Raw genomic sequence first — 27,743 nt, forward strand, 5'->3', positions numbered from 1 at the left:
TTTTTATTTATCACTGAGGCTGTTTTTATGTTTTTCACAAAGTTAGTCATACAATTTTATATTTAGAACATAGGCCTTCATTTGTTCTCTTGCCCCTTGACCTATAAATATGGAGTTAAACCTACTTCAGTTGTAGCTGTTTACATTCAAATTTAATCAAAGAGTAAGCATGTACCATAGGATTTCCAGAAGCCCTAATATTTTCTCTGATGGGTGAATCTAAAATCACACTCACATCTTGGAACCAATCACTGTGGGAATGGGAGACCTTGGATTCCAAGCTCCAAACCTTAGGGTTTAAGACAAAGATGCACCCAGCCTACTTAGATTAAGACGGGGAATGGGATAGATCCCAAGCAAAAGTTGGGACTGCGCTGGGGGAATGAATTTTTAAGGGAGCATGCCAGACACAGTATTAGAAAATTTTGTCTGGAAATCAGCTCTGGAATATTTGATGCCTTGGTTTATGCAATGGCCAGGAAGGACCTAGTTGATCCTAAAAGAAGGGGATCACTATTAGGTAAGGAAGGTGGGACTCTACGCAGGGAGACTGAGGCAGACACTGTAGCCATAAGCAAGCCAGTTGGGGAAAAAGGGGAAGGGGAAGAACATTATAGCTCAGGAATGTCCAGGCAACTGAGATAAAGCAGAGTCCAGGTTTGATGGAAGCAGACATTTAGGGGAACAGACTACGGATCCAGGTCTGGTATGATGACTTAATTCTGCAAAACTTGCAGATAAAGAATTTACAATTAGATAGCAACATGTATAGAAATGTGCCTATGGGTACAGGTATTCATGAAGAAGAGAAAGACGGCAGTGGTGTAGCAGAGGAATGAAAATGGAGGCTGGCTTCCCCAACCCAAAAAGCAGACTCTGGAGAGGAGCTCGTCCCTTAATTGAGATGTTTGTAATATTAGAATCATTAGGACAAAAAGAGATTCTACATATTTTTCAAAAAAATTCAATGAGAATATTAGTTTTGTTAATGATTCCCAAATCATGCTTATGCTTGTTTAATCACAACTTATAAAATTCTAAGCCCTTTGGAAACATGTTTCCAAACAGCTTTTATTAATAGTCAAAAGCATTTAACTTCACCATTATATGGATGGAGGACTAAGGTACAACCTGACCTCAGACATGAGTTTCAGGATTTATCCACACCTTTTCTACTACTATCTCTTTCACTTACTTTCTTTGTCCTGATAAAACTTGGGACCTTGTGCTTACGAGGCAGGCAGAGGCACCACTGACTTCGTCCTGATTTTCTAAGGTGGTGTTCACATTTAGGCTTAGTTTTCTGGCTTTTTTCTAACTTTTTAAAAATAATTTTTAGTTTTCTGGCTTAGTTATTGCATGACATAAAAGTATAATGCCTTGTACATTATAGACTCAACAAATATTTGACTTATATGGAGGAAAAGAAAATAGACTTCACACATTTCCTAATGCATTCATTTTCATTTGTAGAAATGTAAACTTGGGGAAAGATTTGGGAAGAAATCATCATTCTCTTCTTGACCGGGGATTCTATCTCGGAAATGGTTAACTGTCTCATGAGGACATTTCAAACAGGGAAATGAGCCAGGTGCTGGACTAAAGGGGAAATCCAGGACATCTGAAAACCACTGCCTCCTCCTCTGCTTACATACAAAGCAAGCTATTGAATAGGACTAGAGAACTGTCTTTTTCTCAGTCCTGGAGGCCTACCACTGCACTACATCTCCAGCCTGCAAACTTTCTTTTCTATCAATAACTTGGAAACATTAGCAGTTGTTTTTTTTTTTTTAAACAGAAAACATTCTATTGGGAAAAGTGTGTACTTCTCGGGAATGCTCAAAAGTGGAAAGAGGGCCTGGAGATCATTTACCTTACACCGCATTTAATACAAGGATCCCTACCCTTTTCCACTTGTCCTTGAAAATAAGTATTAATAAAAGATGGAAAGGTGCAGCAATTCTGAAACATTGCTATAAAAAAAAAGCAAGGGAAAAGGATTAAAAACAGAGGCTGTAAGTTAAGAGCTAAGCAGTAGCAAAAGCCCATGGGAAGCACAGAGAATGATTCCCCTATTGCCTTCTGACACTGAAAAAAATGCATTTCATTTCACTAAAGCGGAAATTTCAAAAATGTAGTCAAAGTAGTGTGCAAATCACCAACTGCAATATGAAAGTATAAGTGCCCCAAAAATGGGTGAGTGATGAGAGAAGAACCCATTTCTTCTTTCAGATGGTCACCAGTATAATAACAGGAGCATCAGGAATTCCAGTCTGAATTCTGAAACTCTAGCTTTTTCTTAAGTATTTCTCACACTATATTAACAAGGGAACATGTCAGCTTGTGATATTTGGAATGCCTTTAATAGCTTGATACTAGGCAACTTTTAAAACTTTTATTTCTACAAATGACACTGAAAAAAAATCACATTAGAGCTCACTGATGTTTGCATTCTCAGAGTTGTACATTTTCACTGGCAAGAAATGTTCAGTAACGTCAGCAAGATGGTTTGCGTGGTTTTGCATAGTGTGAAAACCATGGAACAGTGGTAGGCTGGAGGGTCTCAGATGAGTCAAGTTAAAACCTCATTTCCATCACCTGATAATTGAGGACATTAAGGCCAAGATTCGAAGAGATCATGTGGCTGTTAGTAGAAACCCCAGGGTTAGATAATCGAGTGGTGCAAAGATACCATCAAAGACCTTTTTTTTCTTCCAATTTTCAGTTCTATCCCTGTCAACATACTGATTTTCCCACTGACATTTATTGTAGAAAAGTAGCTGAAGCTGGTCTGGGAGTTACATTTTGACAAAATAACGCCTAACTGAAGAAGAAGTTATCTCAAGATGGGGAGAGCTTTTCCTAGGAGATTCAAGCGGATTTCTCATTTCTAAATGGGCTAAAATTGGGTCACACGTCCTGAGACCATTACTCGCAAAGTGAGAGTACTGTAGATGTCGTAGGATTAACTGGGCCTCAGATGAGCCTCCATAAATATGTGGCCACAGAGTAGGGACAGCTACTTGAAAAAACTCAGGCGCTTTTAAACATGTGTTCAGGGAGACAGATGCTGGGTAGGCAGCCAGTAGAATCTTCTATATTCTATACCAGACCAAAGCCCTAAGGAACAGCTGAACATCACTGAAAATGACATTTTGGAAGCCTATGGAGGCATTTTTCAGCTGTCTCTTGCTCTACTGTGAATTTTTCTTTTTCTTCTTTGTCTTATCACTTTTCCTTCTCCTTCTAAACTGGCTGTGAACAGAAATCAGGATGTATTTCTTAAATTTATATGAGCCTTACTACATAAGCCAGGTTATTAATTTATAAATGAATTTCTAAAGTACTTGCTATTTAATACCAAAGGTTCATTTTCTTCTCTCCTTTCTACCCTGATAATCAATAATATTCCACAGAGGAAACTACTCAGTTTCAGTGTTCACTGAGTTGTTGCCACTGAAATACATAAAATGTCCCCATCGATGCATGGGCTTTTCTTGTGTTCATTATATCTCAAAATGCTGTTGAATGTATCATTTTCTTCTACTGGTTATTTCATTCTATGATCATAATTATATTCCCCACTAGTAGAAGGTCTTTTTGTTTCTTACTTATTTATTTGGTACCGGGGATCGAACTGGGGTCCTTCCACTTACAAGGCAGACGCTGGAACCACTGAGATAAAACCCTGGCCCTGTTTTTGCTTCTTTAATTCCCTCCTTTTTTTTTTTTTTAATAGTTCTTTGTCCCAGAGCCATATTACAACTGCTGTAACTGCCAAGAGTCAGTTAGTTTGTGTCTCATAATTTGCTGTAACTATTGAAATGAGTATTATTTATCCCTGAATGAATCTTAGTCATTATGAATTATTTTATGAATATGTAAGGGATAACGATAATGAAATTTGATGATTATTTTTAACATAAAAAGCTAGTCTTTTACCAACCTGAAAAACATAACAATGAACATAGGTTTTCAAGGGGGAAAAAAAAGCCCAGCGAAGTTTCCAAAGAAATATTTACTATTTTCATGCCTTTTTTGAAATTTGTTTCTAAATCTTAGTATTCTTCTCTCTAATGTTGAAAAAAGAGGAAAAACCCACTAAAGTCTCCTTATAATTTAATGTGTAATACTTTCTGGAAATTTCCTTTATTTCTTTTTCTATCTTCCTTTCCTTTCTCTTTTTACAGCATGGTGGGGTGAGGTGGATGGGGGCCTGTTGAAATATATATACAGCAACATACATATACTTTAAATAGATTTTCAGAAATTGAATGAATCTATGAAGTACTTAGATTAATAATGTACTAAACAAGTGTCCAGAGCAAGAAATAGATTAGCAGAACTCAAACTTAAGGATTTTAGAGATGGAAAGGTGGCACTAGTTTTTAAAGCCTAACTGAGATATAATTGGCATACAAAAAACTATGCATATTTGAACTATACAGATTGATGAACTTTGATACTTCTGGAACTACTGCCACTGTCTTGATAATAAATATATCTATCACCTAAAGCTTTTCCTCATGCTTCTTTGTCATCTTTTCTCTTATTCCCCTTCCCTATTCCTAGGCAGCCACTGAACTGGTTCCTATTACTATAGTTAGTGTTTTCTAGAATTTTATATAAACACAATAATACTGTTATGGCTTGGGTCTAGATGTCCCCCAAAGCCACATGGAATCATAAGTCAGGCTTTTTCAGAGACAGCTGAATCTAGAGTGTGTGACTGATTCATAGTGCAGTGCTAGGGTTAAGAGTGAGTGATTACTAAATCAGTCCCCTGATTGGTTTGGCACCACCCTAAGCTCAGTAGCCCAGATTCAATATAAGGGACAGAGAAAGGACTGGCTTGCCCCTTGCTTGATTGTTTTGCTACCTCCCACCTGCCATGAATTATTTCTCCTCTGCAATGCCTCTCTGCCATACTATCCTGCTTTGAATCCAGCTGATGATGAATTAAAACCTCTAAAAACTGTGAGCTAAAGAAACTTTTCCTTCTTTAATTTTGTGGATCAGGTATTCTGTCTCAGCAGTGAGAAAAGTAACTAACACCTATACTATATTCTTTATTATTCGACTTCATTCTGTAACTAGATTCCTAAACGTTGTATGCAAAAAGTTTCTTCCTCTTTATTTGAGTATATTCTATTGTATGGATTGAATGAAATCTGTGTATCCATTCTTCTCTTGACAGACAGTTGGCTTTCCAGCTTAGGGTTATTATCAACAGACCTGGAGGGAAATACCCAACTAATCTTCTTAATGAACATAGATACAAAAATTCTTAGAAAGAAACTACCAAACAGAATACAGAGGATCATCAAGAAGATAATACATTCTGACCAAGTTGGATTTATACCAGGGATGCAAGGATGGTTCAACATACATAAGTCAATAAATGTAACACACTATATTAACAGAGTCAAGGACAAAAACCATATGATCCTCTTCATAGATGCAGAAAAAGCATTTGACAAAATTCAACATTGATTCATGATAAAAGCCCTGAAAAAAATTGGAATAGGTGGTCGATATCTCAACTTAATAAAGGCTATGCATGAAAAAACCAATAGCCAACATCATATTAAATGGCCAAAAACTGAAAACCTTCACGTTAAAATCAGGAACAAGACAAGGATGCCCACTATTACCACCCCTCTTCAATATAGTTCTGCAAACAATAGCCACAATAATTAGACAAGAGGAAGAAATTAAAGCAATAAAAATGGGAAAGGAAGAAGTTAAAATGTCATTATTTGCTGATGATATGATACTCTACATTGAAGACCCAAAAAACTCCACCAAAAGACTTCTCGCCTTAATTGACACTTTTAGCAGAGTAGCTGGATACAAGCTCAACACTCAAAAATCAATAGCCTTCTTGTACACAAATAACAGACTCACTGAGAGAGAAATTAGGGAAACAATTCCTTTCACAATAGCATGCAAAAAAATGAAGTATCGAGGAATAAATCTAACCAAAGAAGCAAAAGACCTGTACAATGAAAACCACAGCACTCTGAAAAAAGATTGAAGAGGATATAAGAAAATGGAAAGATATCCCCTGCTCTTGGGTAGGAAGAATCAACATAGTGAAAATGGCCATACTACCAAAACTGCTATACAGATTCAATGCAATGCCAATTGAAATTCCAACACTATATTTCACAGAACTAGAAAAAAGATTCCAAAAATTCATTTGTAACCATAAAAGACCTAGAATAGCAAAAGCCATCCTAGGCAACAGAGACATGGCAGCGGGTATAATAATTCCCAATTTGAAACTATACTACAAAGCCACTGTGATAAAAACAGCATGGTAGTAGCAAAGAAACAGACCTGAGGATCAATGGAACAGTCTGGAAGATACAAAAACAACTCCAGATATACTCAGCTACCTCATCTTTGACAAAGGAGCTGACCATCCTCACTGGGAGGCAAGATAGTCTCTTTAATATGTGGTGTTGGAAAAACTGGATTTCAACCTGCCAAAGATTAAAACTAGACCCTTATCTATCACCATGTACTAAACTAAAATCCAAGTGGATTAAAGATCTAAATATTAAAAAAAGAGAAACTAAAGTTTCGGAAGATAAGCTAAGCAGAAATCTTGAATACATTGGCATAGGAAAAGACTTTATGAACAAATCCTCAGTAGCACAGGAACTAGTAGAAAGAATAAACAACTGGGATCTCATCTTATTAAAGAGCTTCTGCACTGCAAAAGAAACCATCAACAGAACTAAAAGACAGCCTACAATGTGGGAAAAAATGTTTTACCAGCTGTTCCTCAGACAAAGGACGATTATCTAGAATATATAAATAACTCAAAACAATCAGGCCCTCCCAATATAAAGACCCAATTCAAAAATGGGCACCTGAAATGAACAGACATTTCTCAGACAAAGAAGTAAAAGCAGCAAGTAAATATATGAAAAAATGTTCCAAATCACTGGTCATTCGAGAGATGCAGATGAAAACAACACTGATATTTCACCTCACCCCACAAAGAATCGCTGCTATCAAGAAATCAATCAATAACAAATATTGGCGGGGTTGTGGGGAGAAAGGAACCCTTTTCCATTGTTTGTGGGGCTGCAGGCTGGTGCAACCACTATGGAAATCAATATGGAGATACGTCAAAGAGCTGGGACTAGAGGTTCCATTTGACCCAGCCATCCCTCTGCTGAGTATCTTTACAAAAGAATTAAAAGAATCATATCACAGTGATATATGTGCACCTATGATTATAGTGGCACAGTTTGTAATAGCTAAAACTTGTAAATAGCCCATTTGCCCATCAGTTGGAAACTGGATAAAGAAGATGTGGTTTTTCTATAAAATGGAATACTACTCAGCCATAAAGAATGAGAAATTAGGTCCATTCATAGAAAAATGGATACATATTGAGGATATACTCTTAAGTGAAATAAATAAGTCACACATGTGCAAATACTGAATAGTTTCTCTGGTGTGAAAAACTATAATAGTACATAAGATCCTAGATAATTGACAATGTAAAATAGGAAGAAAAGGGCTAAAGGTGTAGGGAAAGTGGGAAGGGTAGGGGAAAGGTAATAAGGGAAGAGAAAAAATATGAGAAAATGAAAAAATGGAAATAAAGTGTTTGTAAATGGGGAAATAAAGTGTTTGTAAAGTGTTTGTAAAAGTGTTTGTAAAAGTGTTTGTAACAGGGTATGAGGGGGTGAAGGGAGGGCAGGGACAAGGGGATTAAAGTGAGAACCAAGACCTGTCATGTAAAGGTACAAGATCCCAATAATGAATGTAACTGTACTGTATACCTAAAATGTACCAATAAACTCAATGAGAAAAAAAAATCGGGTATGTATACATTGATGTACAAGTCGTACTATGGACATTTGTATACATTTTTCTTAAGTGAATATATAAGAGTAGAATTCCAAGATGCTATGGTATTGTTATTTAAATTGTTAAAAAATCAAATAATTGTCCTAAGTGATTATACCATTTTATGGTTTTATAACAATGTATAAAATTATGGTTTCTCTACATTTTTTGCCAACAATTGGTATAATCAGTATTTTTAACTTTAGCCATTCCAATAAATATCTCAATTTGGTTTTATTTTCCATTTTCCTAAAGGCTAATCATAGTGAATAAGTGTGATTACTAGAAGGAGCTTTAGTTTTATTTACACCAAAGTAACAGACATAAATTAAAATATTCCTGGGCAAATTTGTAGAAGTAAAGGAGAATGAAGGGAATGAAAGGAGAAGAATTTGAGTTGTAAAGTGTGTCTTATTGGCCCATCTAATGTGACAATGCTTTAACTAAAGTTACATGACATTTTATTTTTGTTACTATGTAAAATGATAATAATACATTATAATTATTTTTCCCTAAAGGAAAAATATGGCAAGTTATATTTTGACTAGATCTGATGGGCAACATTTTGTAAAGTTAAAAAATCCTGTTTAAAATGAATATATTACAAAATATATTTAACTTTAAACAAAATGGTATAAACTACAAAACATCAAAAAGCATATATTAAGTATTATAACATAGTAACCATCTCTCAACCATGTACTTATTTATTTATTTATTTTTGTTGTTTTGGTACCAGGAATTGAACTTGGGTCCTTGCACTTGCGAGGCAGGTGGCAGAAACACTGAGGTAAATCCCTGGCCTCAGCATTATATTTAATATGTATCAATTTCATAAAACATTGTAAATGGTTTACTTTCTAAGAAATTTCAAGTTTTAATGTTGCCATAATACCACAAATTAGAATATGTAAGATTATAGACTGTTCTTTTGCAGGAATTTTGCAAGGCCTCTTTAAGGTGAAATTATAGAACATTGGAGACACTTGATTAAGCCTTGTGGACTGTGAATGTTTTGTTCTTCTGCTGTCTTTTCATAGAAAAAATAACCCATATTGGAAATTGCAGGTCTCTTTTTTTTTTGAAATTGCAAATCTTTATCAATATCCATGGAATTTTTTGCTGTGATTGTCTTTCAAAATAAAATAATCTCTGTAGGTAATATAGAGCACCAAATTTGAGCGGGAATCAAAATATGCTATTAAGAATGTGCATGCATGTCAGGGCCATTGTTTAATATTTTATACACAATATTGTTATTACGATTATTTGGAATGAGTCATTATGTTTTGTACATAGTAAACTCTCAATACTGTTAGGAGTAAATATTGGATATGAAACAGTTCCAACAGTGAGTCCCTAGAGTTTTAGTATTTGATCTCCAGATGAGTAGAAGACTGTCTTTAACATCATCTTATGCTTGTTGGGATATTCAGGGTTATGCAGAAAGTAAGCATTGAGCTGGATATCACTGGAAGCATTTGAACCAAAAGAAAAGGTAATAAAAAGAAAACTTAACTTTAAAACCACATGTAGATTTTTCTGGTTGACACAGTTGAGAGAATATTTTCCTCCAGAATTGCTCGGTTTCAGGAGTCTTTCCTAGCACAATTAACTTTTTTTGGCTTTTAGACAATTTTAAAGGAAAATGTTGAGCTGTTATCACAAAGCAGCAACTTCTTATTCAACAAAAGCTACGTGATTTAAATCCTAACTCCACCTCATAATTCCATATGATCAATTTATTTGGTCAACTTACTTTGCTTTGACTATCTTCTAGTTTTAATTCCTTATCTACAAAATAAAGGATTAATATTTATCTATCTGAAAAGATTAATCTAAAATTGAGAAAACTGCCAGTTTTCTTGAAGTCACTTGCTAAGATCACTAACAAGTTACAGAGTTGAATGAGGAATGAAGTCTCCTAAATCCAAAGCTTTATCGCCTATTCCAAATATCTTAGTTACACTCTTGTTGCTGAGAGAAAAATGCATGACACTCAAAAGTTAAAGGAGGAAAAATTTATTTTGGTGCACAGTTTGTAGAGGTTTCAGTCTATAGTCAGCTGGCTCCAAGGCAGGGCAGCATGGTAGAGGGGCATCGCAGAAGAGAAACAGCCCAGGAAGTCAGGCAGGCAGGAGGCAGAAAGCAGTGAGCCTTCCTTTCTCTTTTAGCCCATCCAGGCTACAGATCTATTAGTTGATTCCACCCACACCCAGGGTGGAGCTTCTCATCATCCACACCCAGAACTATGATAATAAACCAATGGGTGAACTAATCCAGTTATCACACCCTTAATCAGGTATCACACACCTATGATCCAGCCACTCCCAAAAGCCCCCTGTATGAGCACATGAGGCTTTGGGGTGACATCTAGGTACAAGCCATAATACCAAGCATATCATTCAGTCTCTTGAGGTAAAATATGAAGAAGCTTGGCTAATTAGTGTGAGGTTTCAGCTAGCAGATGGTATGAATTGGTCATTTCTGCTCTGTTACTAGACTATAGTCTACCAAAGCAAAAATTGCCCAGAGTTTTGGATGGAATGGTGATAAATGTAGACTCCCCGCTTTTCTAAATTGCTTTGTTCCCTCTGTCCAAAGCTAATATTTCCTTGTTATGGATGAGCACGTTTGAACAATAGAGATGCACCACACTCTGTGCGAGATTCAAGCCCTTTTATCAGAGCTAGCAGCTGAGGAGGGGCTAAAGCCCAGAAAGTTTCCTGCGCAATGGGAAATAGTTTAATTTCTTCTTTGAAATCATGCTTTCAGATGGGGAGGACTCAGGGGAGAGCAAGCAGAATCTTACAGAAATCTAACTATGCTAGGTTGGTGGAGGGGGGGACAAGGAAGTTTCACACACTAGGAGAGCTACAAAACAGCCTGCCACTGCAGCAAGTTTACTGCCAAGTTTTGGGTGCTTTGTTCAAGTGCAAGCACTTTGTTCAAGCACAGGTACAAAATGGCAATGAGGCACAAGATGGAGTTGGGCTGGCTCTCACATTGTGGAGCCATCTTCATTCAACATGATCTATGGAAGAGTTTTCAGAAACTTGACATAGCTAAAAAGATGCCGCTCCACTAAGAATCGAGCAGGATAATCGAGCAGGTTTTGGGCCAGACCCATGCTTGGTAGATGAAAGGGCTTTAGGAAGAATCAATCAAATTTGGCTTTACTTTAAATGCTGTTCACTTTAAGTTTCAGTATGGATAAAACAGGCTCAGAAACATAAATGAAAATCTATAAAACCTCAGTGCTTCATTGGTTGCCAGTAGTTCCAAATGATGGCACTTTTTTTGAAAATAGTCACTATGGAAAGCTGTGCCCTTCTTACAACAATTGCTAAAACCCTTTAGAGTTTTCTTTTCAAATTTTTATCATAGTCAGATTGGGCCCCCGTTTTTCTTCCCTGTTTCTTAGTTTTCCTGACCCACATACATAACAAGTCCTTTACAACTTATCCCTGACCTTGACCAAAAAATAAATTATTTGAAATAATCAATTACCTGTTTATCATGTACAGCTCTGAATGCCTTTCTCCTACTTCAAAAACGAATTCTTTGTCCCCATTTCTCAACATCCCCTAAGACTAGTGGCCTGCACCGTTGAATATTTATATATTTTAAATATTCTGTGGGCTATTAAGACCATTTCAATGGGAGAAGTCCAAAGACATTTTAAACATGGGTAGTGAATGCTCTCAAGGAAGAAAATTACTTTTGGTTCCTCATTTTAAAATGTTTGTTAAAAGGTGAGTCACACTGTAAGTATGCTATATATGTGAATACACTTCATGCATGAGATTGAGTGTGAGTAATCCTGAAAATCTCTTGCATATTTTTAAAAGGAAAACTAAAGTTGAAAGACAGAAGCAGAAGACAAATTATCATGGAAAATGCCACAGGGAGGAACACTTGCTAGGAAAATGTAAAAGAGTCTGGACAAGCCTCTTTCCTCATTTTGCCCAGAAAAGCAGTAACATTCAAGAATAAAAATATTATGAAAAGACAGTTTTAATTCAATATTGCTAACACATCTAAAGGATTAGGTCCATAGTTAGCCTGGGAAGAATCCAAAACCTTGTTAATAGCCTTTATTCTAATAATCAATTTCAAAATAGAGTTTGTTCCCTTATTTTGGTTACTTTAACTAGTGAAAACATAGGAATAAATTTTAACTTTGTCAAGTTTAAATTTTATGTCTTAGTGATACACTCCTCAAAATTGCATTTAGATTTTATCTAGATGCTTCATTTTGTTACTGAAAATGCAGAAATCATAAGTGTATTAACCTTTTCCTCCTAATGAATGTATGCAGTCATTCTGTAATAATTCAATAGTGATGAATTCAGTAGGAAAACATTAATACTACTAAACAAAACAAATAAATCCCATAGAAAACAGGCACAATAGAACAAGAAAAATAAATCCTAACTGCTCAAAATATTTTGCTTTTTTTATGCCAGTGCATATTCCTTAAATCATAGTGAGAGTTTTTCCTCTCCTTTGTTGGAGCACATGACAGCTAGTCATATATGGCAGCAGGTGCAAAAGATAAATGCTCTCCTATTAAAGTTAAGAATGTCAGCATTCCATGTGCAATGATGGGCAGCCCTCCATCATTTTCCATAAAATATCTCTTGACAAAGCTATTTCCAAACCTTATTGCCATCAATTTATTCTTATTGTGAATTGTTATTCTTCAAAGGCAGTCAGCTGAGTTGTTCTCTACTTTTATATATTCACTGGTGGGCAATGAAAGAAAAAAGTCAAATAACACAGAGGACAAAAGTTGTTCATAATTTCATTTATCATCAAACAAGTCCAAAATTTAATCTGTCAAATATAGTATTCATTTTGGAACTATGATATTGATAATTATTAAATCTGACTATATAAATTACATCAAAAACTGGAAAAGGTTGATCAATGATTTATGTACATAGAGAATTATGGTGGATTCTAAAATGAATTAGTTATAGCTAGTCATGTAAGAATCAATTGAAAAATTTTTATAATTACAATAAAATAAAAGCTTGCTATGGCTGAACATTTTTCCCTTTACTGTTTTTTATAGAAATCCGTTTCTACTATTATAAATCAAAAGCTATCTTCAGGTGGTATAAAGTATGACTTCTCACAGTTGATTGAAAGTGAGAGGATAGTCTATATAACATAGCCTGAACTGTTTTGAAGTTAGATATTAAATTGAAATTCATTATGAGGAAAGGGGAGAAACTTAAATTCCACAAAGATAACAATTAATGAGATTTGGAAAGGTATGTGAAAATGACCAAATGTAGCAAAAGAACAAAACATTGGATATACTTTTAATAATCTAGTTAACATACCTTGGAGATATGGATCCTTCTAGTGAAAAATACAGTTAAACTGTTAACAATGGTAACCTGATAAGTAGTAAAAACAAATATATCCTCTTGTTTTTCTTCCTAAATTTTCTACATATAAACTCCCATCTTTTGTAGAATAATGAAAACAAAGTGCTAGTCTGTGGCAAGTTCAAAAAAATTTGGATTTCTTTGGTTCTGTCTTATTTTTACAGCCAGCACAATATTGTTATCTGGGGAGTGTGGCTGATTTTACATATGACAGGTGTTAAAACCAGGAAGCTACTGAAAATAAATCACCTATAAAGCATCCAGGCAAACTGAGAGCACTGTAACATCCTCACTTCACACTGAGATTTAACACCCACTCTAAAGTGGGCTCAAAATCCAGAATATATCTGAAGGCAAAAAAAATAAACAAGACACAGGAGAGAGGACTTTCACTGACCAAGATGGTTTAGTTGATCTTACTGACTTGATGGGAGAAAAGGCAAGGAGTCTGGGGTTCAGGTGGAACACAAAAGATTATGGCTTTCCACATGGCTGTTTCAGTTCTTTAACCAAAGTCATTTGGTTAACATAGCTACCTCCAATGGTTCAGATCTTAGTCCTAAAATGCCATGCACTGAAGGCTGGGTTGCCACCCTGTGTGCTATGGGAGGAGGTGGAATTTTCACAGGTGGGTCCTAGTGGAAGTTAGGTAACTAAGGCCCATGACCTCCATGAGATATTGGGCCTACCGCCTTCTCAGTCTTTCCTTCCCAGTCACATAAGGTGTACAGCTCTGCTCCACTATGCACTCCCACCATTATATTTAGCCTCACTACAGCCCAACATAGCAGAGTTAAGTGACCATGGACTGAAACCTCTGAAACTAATGTAAACCTTTCTTCTCCTTAGATATCTAGTCATAGAGATGGAAAGCTGACCCACTGGGTAAGATAGAGATCAGTCTTGGATCCAATGCAGGATATGTCTTCTGGAGTTATACCACCTCAATTTAGACACATTTAATTTTAATTTTTATTTTTATTTTCTGTTCTTCTTTCTTTTCTTTTGTCTTTATTTCCTCCCCATCCCCTTTCTTTCTTTTGAGATAGGGTCTTGCCATGTTTTCCAGGCTCACCCTGAACTCACTATGTAGCCCAGACTGACCTTGAACTCATGGAGGTCCTCCTGCTTTAGCTTCCCAAGTGCTGGGATCATAGACAAATGTAATTTTTCCTAGCTCAAATAATTATAGTGTTCATATCTTAGAGAGAATTTTCTAAATATATATAGTGCCGAGTTTCACTCATTCCTATTATGACAGTGGATAATTTTGTTTCATAATCTCTGATACTTTATACCCATACCCCTAAGTTCAGTGGAAACCATATTAGTTCTGTATCAAAGTACTACTGCAAGTAGAAACAACATCAAATATTTTCATACTGTGCTTACATTGTGGCATTTTTTAAAAAGTTAGTGAAATAATTATTAATGAATATATTGGAATATTGCTGAATTTTAATGAAGTAATGGTATTGAAACAAATCTGGCATAAAAAGCATCTAACATTCAAATTATAAAGAAACTTCATCTTTCTTATTTGGAAAATAATATATTTATAAAATATAATATTGATTCAATCAAAATTTCATCAACAGATTGTAATAATATCAATAATTACCTCAGGTTAAATATTCTGGGAAAGCTTTTGAATAGTGGATTACTTTTGTAATAAAACATGTAAACAAATTAGAATTCGAGTATTTATTTGTTGCCTGGTAAGAATAATGAGAAAATAATTTCAGACACAATCATAGAGTATAGCATCAAGTCCTCAAGCCATATATAAATTTTTATGTCAGATTTGCTTGAATATTATTTTTCTATTACCTTCTGCTCAAAAGGAAAAATATGAAGATTGAAAAACTAGCTAGGGAGGAGCTTATTCAAAAGGTTTTTAAAAATAAGAACTTTTTAACTAACCATAAAATTTTATTTAAAAAGCCCTTTCTACTCATACGATCTCAAACTACCATACAAGTCATAATGTAAGAGTAATGAAACACTCTACAAAAATGTTCAATAGAATTTTCAAATTTAACAAGGGAATTTCAAAGTTCAATCTTTCTCAAAGAGACTGTAAGGATGGTTAAAATCCTGAACGAATCCTGAAAGAAAAAAAGGACACAGTCATTACTATGTTCACTCTTCAGTTTCATATTCAGACTAGAAAACTCAAATTCAAGATATTAGGCCAATTTGTACAGAAATCTACAGATTTCCTACTAATACTTCATCCCTTGAAAATCTATAAAGGAGTGTCTTTGACTCATTGTGACAGAGGAGACTGACAGCAGCTTGCAACCCTCTGGTAGGACAGCCCCTTTAGCCCAGCACACCAGAGGAGCCTAGCCATGAGGGCATCAACACAGTGGTGTTCATGCCCCCTCAAAAGAACAAGAGAAAGAGGGCCTCTCCAAGGGTCCTAGATGAAAATTGAAGTCCACTGGAAAAGTGAAGAAAATCTGTGATAAAGGTACACCACACCATCACAGTTGGTAAGTTGGAGGGACCAGCACTTCACATGGGAACCTTGTCTAACATCAGGGGAAAGACAGCTGGAACCTGCAATAGAATCTTGCAGAGTTCAACCCAGCAGGTGGTCAGAGATCTCAACTTTGGTTGGGCAGACAGAAATCAGGGGACAGCTGCTGGCTGGCTGAGACTAGCTTAGATCTGCACACACCTGCCCTTGCTTCTATTGTGTCAGCAGAGGCATACACTGAAGTAGGTCTTCTATTTCTATTTTTATTTTTTAAAGTAATATTTTTTCTTATCTTTAATCATTTAAAAATTATTTTTTATCTACGTCCTTTTCTCAATTTTTTTCTTTTCTATTTTTTTCTTATGTTCTTTATCTCTCTTTCTTTCACTCTCTCTCTCTCTAACCTTGATCTCCATTACTCTCCCTTTTTGTTCCATCTCCTATCCTAATTCAAATTTATTTTCTTTCGTTTCCTTCTCTCAATTGTCATTAGTTTAAAAAGAAAATTCTTAAAGTCTTCAGCCTTCCTATTGCTGTTAGTTTGTTCTGTTCTTAGGCACATTTTGTTCTGTCTTCTCCTCTTTCCTTCAACAGATTCCTCGAGTTTGTGTGATCTTTCTGTATCCTCTGATCTCACTTCTAAACTTTCTCTATCTATCCCTCCCTCCCCAACTCCTTCTAGATTCCCATCCTGAAGGGTAAAGTTACTATATTGTAGAGTTTATTCACTATAAACATATTTTGGGCTCATCCTTGATTTTTATTTAATTCACAGTTAAAAGTGACAGATTAATAACTACCACAAATTGTCATTTTCTAAGCTGTGCTTGGTGCTATGTGTTGCTGATTGTATGACTTGGGCTAAGGTGTTGTGATTGATCTAATCAGTTGTCCTCCCTGGTATAATGAAAATGAGATTGCCTCAGAGCCATTAGAGACTCAAAACCTAAAGAGCAGCTATATCGGGAAGATCAAAGTATTAATCCAGGAATTAAACTAAGGACAGGACTAATGACAAAAATTGAAATGAGAAGACATTTAAACAAGACACAAACACAGACCTCCACCTTACCAAAGGCTAACTCTGGGGGAAATGAGGTGGAAAGTATGACAGTCACCTATCTGGACACCCTGAACTGACAGCACAGGAATTAAAAAAACAGATAAATGAGGCTCTATAAAAATTCAAAACAGAAATAATTTCCCAGATAACAACAAAGATGGTGAGAAGAATGAAAGACATGATTAGAGACTCTAGAATAGAAACAGATTTAAAAAATAGATGAGCTCAGGACTGTGATGGAAACCATGAATGCCCAGCATAGGGAAGAAATGTAAACTTTGAATGGCCAACATGGGAAAGAAATGGAATTCATGAAATAGATTCAAACAGATATCCAGGAGATTAAAAAAAAAATCTATAGAAAGCATCCACAGCAGAATGAAGAAATGTGAAGATAGAATCTCAGATGTGGAAGATAGGATTGCAGTCAGTGACCGTGAAAAGGGGGGTCTTTTAAAAACAGTAAGGGATCATGAGAAATCAATCTAACAACTCTTACATGACACAAAGAAGAATATAAGACTGATAGGAATCCATGAAGTAGCAGTAGAAAGTTCAAATTACATAAAAAAACTGTTCACAGAATTAATGACAGAAAACTTCCCAGACAGAGGGGAAGAACTTGACATACAGACAAGTGAGGCATACAGGACTCCATAGCCATGATCAGAAAAAAATCTACTCCTAGACGTATAGTAAAGATCCTGGAAACTCAACAGAAGAACAAAATACCACAAGCAGTTAGAGAAAAGAAACAAATCACATGCAAAGGAAAGCCCATCAGAATCACAGCAGACTTTTCAACACAAACCCTCAGGTCAAGGAGAGCCTGTAGTGAGGTATTTCAAATCCTAAAAGAAAACAACCTCCAACATAGACTGATGTATCCTGCAAAACTATCTTTCAAAATTAATGGAGAAATAAGATACTTCCATGACAAAGAACACATGAGAAATTTCGTGAACACCAAACCAGCACTGCAAACACTTCTAAACAATATCCTGGAAAAAGAAAATGAAGACCACAACTCCATAAGGGCCAACAGAGCAAATATACAAGGCAAGGCAAGAAATTAAAGGGAGAGAGGGAAAAATAAAAAATAATAGAACCAACAACAGGAAAATAATGTGACAATGAATTCAATACATAACACTTATGACCATCAATGTTAATGACCTCAATTCACCAATCAAAAGAAATAGGTTGGCAGAATGGATTAAGAAGCAAAATTCATCAATATGCTATATACAAGAAACCCACTTAATCCACAAAGAAATTCATAGACTGAGAGTAAAAGGATTGAAAACAGTTCTCCATGTGACAGGAGACCAGAAAAAAAGTGGGAGTAGACAGTAGATTTCAAACCAAAACTAATTAAGAGAGACAAATAAGGCTACTGCATCCTTGTAAAGGGAACAAGAGGAAGAAATGACAATCATAAACATATATGCACTAAAAACAGTTGTAGTGGTGGACCTCAATACTCCCCTGACACAAATAGCCAGATCATCTAGACAAAAAACCAACAACAAAATAACAGAATTGAACCACGTCTTAGAACAAATGGACTTAGTAGATGTCTACAGTAGATGTCCACCCCACAAAACCAGAATATACATTATTTTCAGCTAAATACAGGTCATTCTCCAAAATAGACCACATGCTAGCTTGTAGAACACACTTAAGTAAATGCAAAGGAACTGAAGTTATCCCCTGTATATTATCAGACTATAGTGCAATTAAACTGGAGATCAATAGAATAAGACTGCAAGAACTTCACAAACACATGGAAATTAAATAACACTCTGGTGAACAACCATTGTGTCACAGAGGAAATTAAAGAAGAAATTAGACAGTTTCTAAAATTAAATTATAATTCCAGTACAACACACCAGAATTTATAGAATGCAATGAAAATTATGAGGGAAATTTATAGTGGTAAAATCCCAAATAAGAAAAACATAGGGAGATCAAATAAATGACCTAATGTTGAAACTCAAGCTTCTAGGAAAAAAGAATGAGTTAAACCCAAAGGCATATGAGGGAAGAAATTATAAAGATCAGATCAGAAATTAATGCAATTAAGATTAAGAAAACAATACAAAGAATCAATGAATTAAAGAGTGGGTTCTTTGAAAGATTAAATAAAATAGACAAAATATCAGAAAATGGGAAGATATCGCTTATTCATGGGTAGGCAGAACCAATATAGTGAAAATGGTGATACTTCCAAAACTGATATAGATTTAATATAATCCCAATCAGAATACCAACAGCATATCTCACATAATTAGAAGAAACAATCCTAAAATTCATCAGAAGAAACCTAAAATAGCAAAAACAATCTTGAGTAACAAAGGTAAGGCAGGGAGCATCACAATTCTTGACTTTAAATTATACTACAAAGCTACAGTGGGGGAAAACAGGCATGGTATTAGCAAAAAACAAAATGAACAACAAACCACCTGAGGATCAATGGAAGAGAATAGAAGATATAAACACACTTCAAACACACTTATCCACCTTATCTTTGACAAATGGGCTGGACATCCACACTGGAAAAAAGACAGCCTATTTAATAAATGGTGCTGGGAAAACTGGTTTTCCACATACCAAAGATTAAACCTAGACCTATATATAAAGTATACTGCAATAAAAACTAAACTAAATTAAAATAAAAATGGATCAAAGATTTTATTTTATTTATTTATTTTTTTTTTTGGTACTGGGGATTGAACGCAGGACCTTGCATTTGTGGGCCAGGCACAGTGCCACTGAACTAACTCCATGGCAAGGATCTAAATATAAAACCAGAAATATTAAGTCTGCTGGAAGATAGACTAGATAGAACTCTTGAAGACAAACATGTAGGCAAAGACTTCATGAATAAAACCCCAATCACACAGAAGATATTACAAAGAATCAACAATTGGCATCTCAGTCTATTAAAAACCCTTAAAAAAAAAAGCCTTTGCACAGAAAAAGAAATCACCAACAGAGAGAAGAGACAATCCACAGAATGGGAAAAACTTTTTACCAGTTACACCTTAGACAAAGGATTAAAATCTAGAACTCAAAAAATCCACAGCCCCTCAAGTTAAAGACCCAATGATCCACAAATTGGGTTGTGAATAAATAGACACTTTCAAATAAATATATGAAAAATGTTCAACATCACTGGTCATTTGAGAAATGAAAATTAAATCAACACTGAGATTCCATCTCACTCTAGAAAGGATGCCTATCACTAAGAAATTAACGAATAACAACACAAGGCTGCAGGGAAAAAAAGAACCCTTCTCCACTGTTAATGGGAGTGTAGACTGGTGCAACCAATAAGTAAATCAGTATGGAGATTCCTCAAAAAAACTGAAACTAGAGGTTTCATTTGACCCAGCTATTCCCTTTCTTATTATCTTCCTAAAAGAATTAGAAGAAACATACCACAGAGATATATGCACACCCATGTTAATAGTAGCACAATTTTTAGTAGCAAAATCTTGGAAAGAGCCCAGATACCCATCAATGATTGGATAAAGAAAATGTGGGGTTTTTTTACAACAAAGTACTACTCTGCCTAAAGAAGCATAAATGAGAGATTTTCAGGTAAATGGATACATCTTAAGACTATAGTTCTAAATGAAATAAATTGGATACGCATGTTTAAATATCACATTGTTTCTCTTGTGTGAGAAGTGTAAATAAGGACCAAAATGAACGATAGATATTGGGAAGTAGGAAGAAAATTTTCAAATGGGAAGGGGAACAAGGGAGAAGGGAGGAAAGGAAGGAAGAGAAAAGGAAAAAGGAGCAGAAGGGAAAAAATGGAAACAAAGTTTTGTAAATAAGGAGGCCAAGAAGGGCTGAAGGGAGGTAAGGGGAATGAGAAAAAACAGAATCAAGATATACATGTGAGAGAATGAAAAGATGAAAATAAAGTGTTTGTAGATGGGGAGGGGAGGAGGGGGTGAAGGGAGGGCAGAGGTAAGGGGAAAAAAATGAGAATCAAGACTTGCCATGTAAAGGTACATGATCCCAACAATGAATGTAACTGTACTGTATCCCTAAATGTACCAATAAACTATCTTCTTCAGTGACATAAACAGAACACGTAAGTGTGAATACCGACTAGTCTCTAGTGTGGGAAACAAAGTGTAAATAAGGACTAAAAGGTATGATAGATAATGTGAAATAGGAAGAAAAGGGGCAAAGGGGAAGGGAAGTTGGAGGGGCAGGGAAAAGAAAGAGGGGAATGGAATTAACATGAGAAAAATTAAAAATGGAAACAGAGTCTTTGTAGATAGGAAGGGGTGGAGGGATTGAATAGAGGGCAGGGCAATGGCGAAGAAATAAGAACCAGGATGAATTATGTAAAGGTGCAAATTTCCTATGATGAATGTCATTACAGTGTATACCTTAAAAGTTCCAATAAAATTAATTTTATAAAAGATACATTATGCACAAGTACAAATTCTCTATGATAAATGTGGTTATTATGTACATCAAAAGTGTACCAATACAATTAATTTAATAAAAAAGACCTAGTTGCAAAAAAATTTTCAAACTTGATTATTCTCCAATGAGGTCTTATTTTGGGGAAACATGGTAAATAATAATAGGACCATTTATTGAGTTCCTACTGTGTGTCAGGGACTGTAAGCAGTACTTTCACATACAATATTTAAATTGCTTCTCGCACGGCTTTTCTAGTATTTCACTCCTTTCATACAGAAATACATAGTTTAAATAATAGTCTTACATAATGAAAAAATGTGAGCAGAGATAAGAATCAAAGATCTTTCTGCCACTTCATGGTATTATTCTGCCTGGCTCCTTTCTCTGGCCAAGAGATTCCTTTTATTGATTCTATATTATATTCTATAAGTTTTTCTTATATTACCCCCTAATCTTCCTTACAAAGTGGTTAATATTACTATTATTATGACTATTATTAATGTTATTATCATTATTTTTAGATGAGGCAAACAAGGCTGTGAATTATTAGGCAATATATCTTAGGTCTCAGAGCCAGTGAATTCCAGATGCAGCTTTCAAACCTGACTCTGGAACTCTCCTGTTCACTCCCCAGCCCCCAAAAAACTCTTGTCACTTTTTTGGAGGAGTCCCTTGAAAAGCTATTATTTTCTTCACTATTATTATTATCATCCACAAATTTTGTTTACATTGTTCTGGTTTATTTATTCAGACATCATATTTACAGAAATCATCAATACATATAATGTAGAAAATACATTATTCTTGTATAATATTTTGGTTGACTTTTGTCTTTGTGTATTTGTGTGTGTATGTGTGTGTGTGTGTGTGTGTGTGTATTTGTACCGGAAATTGAACTCAGGCAGGCACAGCACCACGGAGCTAAATCCCTGGCCTTGTCTTTGTATATTGACTAATTTATGACAACTAACTTGCTCAAAAAATTGCTGGTTCTCCCAAGAATTTGATCTTGATAGTAAATGGATAATTGTTAATTGTTAACATAAATAATTTTTTGTATAACAATGGGTCAGGAATATGTTGATGGATATATTGAGTCACTTGCTTAGAACTTCTACTACATTCAAAGGATTTGGAAAATCAGGATAAAATACTACACCTAAAGAAATAAATTTAGACCAATGTAATACCCCAAATAAATTTTAACTAAATGCCATGCATAGAGAATAGAGGGAGAGAAAAAAAGGATGCACTATCAGGATTAACTGTTAGATTTTAAAATAATTTAAGAACATGATTTTGAAAAAGGGAAAATTGGAGAAGAGTTTCTTGAAAATTAGTATGACTTATGAGAATAACAGCAGTCAATGCAAATTTCACATGTACAGAACAAATACTATGGTAATTAAAAAATACTCAAAATACAGATCGTATTTTAAGTTACAGGGCTTGAATATCATTGTTCAACTTTGCTAATGCCCATCATTAAATTTGAAAAATCTTACTTTGGGGGGGTGTGCCTGGGTAACAGGACAAAATAATAAAACCAAAAAGAATAGACTCTAAAAGATTAATCCTTCCCATGAAAGTAAAATTTTCTAGAGTTCTTCGAATAAATTAAGCTAGAGACACTGGCATGCATTATAAATGTGTAATTAACATTTAAATGAAGGAAGAAAACTGATGAGTATAATTTTGAAAAGGCGTTTTCTGATAGCCAAGCAGAAAGCTGGCATTTTAGGCAATAATCATCTAATCTACAGAATCAGGTTAACAAAGGTATTGTCATTCTGCCACTCACCCTCACCCTTTTAACTAGTACACTGTCCCAGTAGAAAACAACAGGTTAAAATTTTCTCCATGATTTTCCATCACAATCAGCTCATTAGACTCTGGCATATTAATGTATAATTTAACAGCATATGTTCATGGAAGCCAGCCAAAAGATACAAAGGTTTCTCTTTATTTTTTTCCTGTTTATTTTTAAAATAGGTATACATTTTCATACATAATAATCCTATTCATCATAGGGAATTTGTGCCTGCACATAATATATCTTAATTCTTCCTTTTTTCCAATTCCCTTCCTGCCCCTCCGATTCTTTACCCCCTCCTCAATTACAAAACATTTGTTTCCATTTCCCCTTCCCTTCTTTTTCTTTTCCTTCCTTCCTCTTCTTCTTCCCCTGCCTGTTCCCGTTCCCCTTCTAACATGTTCTTCCTACTTTGCAATATCTAACCTCCACTTTACTCTTTATTTACCCTTTGGATTTCTCACACTAGAGACACAGATGTTTATCTTTCATTCTACCTTCTTAATTATTTAGGCACCGAAATCAGAAGATTAAAATTTTGAGTTAAATTTCTAGTATATCAAGGTAATGATTGTCCCATCTTACCTATTGTCCAGCTCAGACTTTTCCTAATAACCTTCCTAATTACATATCTGACTGAGCAAGTTGAATATGGAAAATATAGCCATATTCCAAATAGGCATTGAGTACTCTTTTCAAGTCAGATTAAAATTTATCACATATAAGTAGATTTCAAAGCTCTAACTATAAAATACCTCTTATTGGATAGCTACACAAAGAAGTATAAAGCATAAAAGATTTGTCAAGAACTACACAAATTAGGCAGAAAGACTCCCTTCCCCGGCGCACGTACATTTCAGGAGTTTAAACTATGACTTTGGGTCATTATTATTATTGAATCGGGACCTTGCACTTGGAAGGCAGGCACCGGCACCACTGAGCTAAGTCTCCAGCCCTATTACTATTTTTCTTATAATACTAGCTAGTTTTTATGGTATGCTTGACAAAATCCACTTGAGTTTGTCAGGGTGGCATAGGCTTGTGTCTCAATATCCTCCCAAAGCCTCATGCAGCCATAGGTGGGGCTTCTCAGAGATGTTTGAATCTAGCATTTGTGAAGCTGCGATTAAGAGTGTGTGATTACTAAATTAATCCATTGACTGGTTTGGCATTGCTCTCGGTATGGATAGTGGGACGGCCATCCCTGGATATGAGTAGCACAGGCTGTTAGCCTGGAAGGGATAAATGGGAGAGGCAGGCTGCTTCTGCTTACTTGCTATTTCACTGCTGTGCTGCCTTCTGCCTGCCCTCCTCTGTCATGGACTGTTCCTCTTCTGCAATGCCTCTCTCCCATTACCACCTTGCTGTGGAGCCAGCTAACTATGGACTGAAGCCTCTATGGTCTATGAGCCAAAACAATGCTTTCCTCTTTTAACTTTTGATATTGGGTATTTTCTTTCAGCAATGAGAAAAGTAACTAAGACAGAGTACTTAGATTAATTGTTGTATGTCTCTTAAAAAAGGTCCCCTGCATACTCTGAAGGAAGAATATAAATATGAAGCATGAAAAAAGTATTAAATCATGAAATGAGAAGCCATGCATACACAATCAACAATGTAGCAAAAGTGATGGGATTATGGGTACTCTCTACTTTCTTCTTGTTTTCTCTTTATATCTTCTTTTAACTATTTTATGTGGTATCTTGAAATTTTGGTCATTAGCCAGTGTAGCAAGTTAGGCAAAAACTAGTTAGCCAATAAATGATCATTTTGATCAAATAAAGCAGGGGTCCACAAACTATGGCTAACATACCAAACATGGCCCACTCCATGTGTTTGTAAATAAAACTTTATTGAACATAGACATGCATATCCATTTATGTGCTGTGCATGGCTGTTTTCATACTTTGTTAGAAGGTTTTTATATTAGAGATTATAAGGTCTCCCAAACCTAAAAAGGAGACCAATTCAAAGGAGCCCAATTCAAAGGAGCCCAGACAAATTAAAAGAATATACCAAGACCTTCATACTAGAAAAAATTGGCCAGGTCTTGAATTAAATTGTTCCCATTCTTATTACTTTAGGTGGAAATCATACTGTCTAGACACAACTTTCTATTCTTTTCTACTGTCTGACCCATTAGAGCTGTTTTTCTCTGCTTCACCATTTTTAAGTTTTCTATCATCCATATTATGTATCTATAGCTTTCCCTTCTCAGTTAACTTTATTCCAAAATTGATTTAACATTTATATAAAAGTGGCCCCTCACAAGCTCAAAGACCCAAGTTTGATTCCCAGTACAAAACAAACAAACAAAACAAAACAAAAAAAGCTCATGCACTGAAAGTTAAGGGGTAGAAAACAGTACTGCATGCAACAGGAACCCCCCAGAAAGCAAGAGTTGCTATCCTCTTTGCAGATCAAATGGATTTCAAAGCAAAACTGATTAAGAGAGACAAAGAAGGACACTACATCCTTGCAAAGGGAAAAATCCAAGAGGAAGAGATGACAACCATGAATATATATGCATCAAATATTAGTGTACCCAATAATAAAACTAGTGCACAAAAATTAATGGACATGAAAAACCAAATAAACACTAATACAATATTAGTGGGTGAACTCAGTAACACACTGTCACAAATATATCAACTAGACAAAAAATAAAGACATACTAGAACTCAATGAAACTCTTGAACAAATGAACTTTACAGATGTTTAGAGTGTTCCACCCCATAAAATCAGAACACACATTATTTTCAGCTGCACACAGCTTTTTTTTTCCAAAATAGACCACATACTCACTCACAGAACATGTTTAAGTAAGTTCAAAGTAATTGAAGTTATCCCCTGTATATTATCAGACCATACGGTGATGAAATTGGAGATCAATAGCAAAAGAAACCACAAGAATTTAATAAGCACATAGAAACTGAACAGCACACTTCTGAATAATTAATGGGTCACAGAGGAAATTGAAGAAGAAATCAGACAGTTTCTATGATTAAATGACACTGAAAATAGAACATATTGGAATGTATGGGACATTGAAAACAGTCTTACAAGGGAAATCCATAACAGTGAATACTCATATTAGGAAAACAGTATGAGCCCTATTTAACAACCTGATGCTGAAATTCAAGCTTCTAGAAAAAGAAGAGCAGGGTAAACCCAAAGCTCATACAAGGGAGGACATTATAAACATCAGAGCAGAAATCAATGCAATGGAGACTAAGAGAAAGACACAAAAAAATCAGTGGAGTAAAGAGTTGGTTCTTTGAAAGAATAAACAAAGCTGACAAACCCTTAGCTGACCTTATCAAAAACAGGAAAGCAAAGACCCAAATCCATTCAATTTGGAATGAAAAGGGTGAAATCACAATGGACTCAGCTGAATTCCAGATGATCATCAATACCTACTTTGAGAATCTATATGCCAATAAGATGGAAATCACACAAGAAACACACAGATTCCTACTTAGTATGAGTTACCAAGGTTGAATTAAGCAGACCTAAAAATTTTAAACAACCCAATATCAATCAACAATGTTGAAAACATAATTAAAAACTTACCAACTAAGAAAAGTCTGGGTCCTGATGCCTTCACTGCTGAATTCTACAAGACATTTAGAAAAAAACTACTGCCACTACTCTTTAAACTGTTCAATGAAATTGAAAGGGAAGCACTACTCCCAAATTCATTCCTGGAAGCAAGCATCACCTTAATCCCCAAAGCAGAGAAAGACCCAATTGAAAAAGACAACTATAGGCCAACCTCACTAACGAATATAGATGTAAAAATCCTTAATAAGATACTGGGAAACAGAATGAAAACAATCATCAAGAAGATCATACATCCTAACCGAGTGGGATTCATCCCAGGGATGCAGGGATGGTTCAACATATGCAAATTAATAAATGTAATACACTATATTACTAGAGCAAAGGACAAAAACCATTTGATCACCTCAGTAGATACAGAAAAAGCATTTGATGAAATCCAACACCCATTTATGATAAAAACCCTACAAATAATTGGAATAGGCAGTCTCTCTCTCAATCTGATAAAAGCCATCTATGAAAAACTAACAGAAAATATATTAAGTGATCAAAAACTGATATCCTTTCACACTAAAATCAGGAACAAGACAAGGATGCCCACTATCATCACACTTTTTAAATATAGTTTTGGAAATTAGCCACAGCACTTAGACAAGAGAAAGAAATAAAGACAGAAAATGAAAAAGTCAAATTATTATTATTTGCAGATGACTTTGTACTCTATATAGAAGACCCCAAGGCCTCCTCCAAAGTCTTGTAGACTTAATAAGTAAATTCAGTAGAGCAGCTGTATACAAGCTCAACACACAAAAATCAATAGTATTCCTATACACAAACAAGAGACTCACTGAAATAGGAAAGGAAGAAACAACTCCCTTCATGATAGCATTCAAAAAACTGAAATACCTAGGAATCAACCTAATGAAAGAAATCAAAGAGCTCTACTCTAAAAACTAGCCCTCAGAAGAAAGAGATCAAGAGGCTAACAGAAAATGCAAAAACATCCCTTGTCCTGGGTAGGAAGAACCAATATAGTGAAAATGGCCATATTTCCAAAGCTGCTATATAGATTCAATGCCATCCCAATTGAAA

General features: G+C 35.3%; 1 protein-coding gene across 3 annotated transcripts in view; it reads right to left on the reverse strand.

Moving 5' to 3' along the window:
- LOC117284117 overlaps positions 1–27,743 on the reverse strand; it is a 116,539-nt gene that overhangs the window by 59,925 nt on the left and 28,871 nt on the right. Inside the window, exon 7 of one of the 3 annotated variants that reach the window (XM_033758525.1) lies at positions 15,317–15,382. The exons of the other annotated variants lie outside the window; for them this stretch is intronic. The gene's annotated coding sequence lies outside the window, so the exon portion shown is untranslated. Of the gene's footprint in view, positions 1–15,316; positions 15,383–27,743 lie in introns of those variants that run through there. 3 annotated transcript variants of the gene reach the window in all.

The sequence above is a fragment of the Fukomys damarensis genome, unplaced genomic scaffold (assembly GCF_012274545.1).
Source record: "Fukomys damarensis isolate Sample0158 unplaced genomic scaffold, DMR_v1.0_HiC HiC_scaffold_4, whole genome shotgun sequence".
NCBI lineage: Eukaryota > Metazoa > Chordata > Mammalia > Rodentia > Bathyergidae > Fukomys > Fukomys damarensis.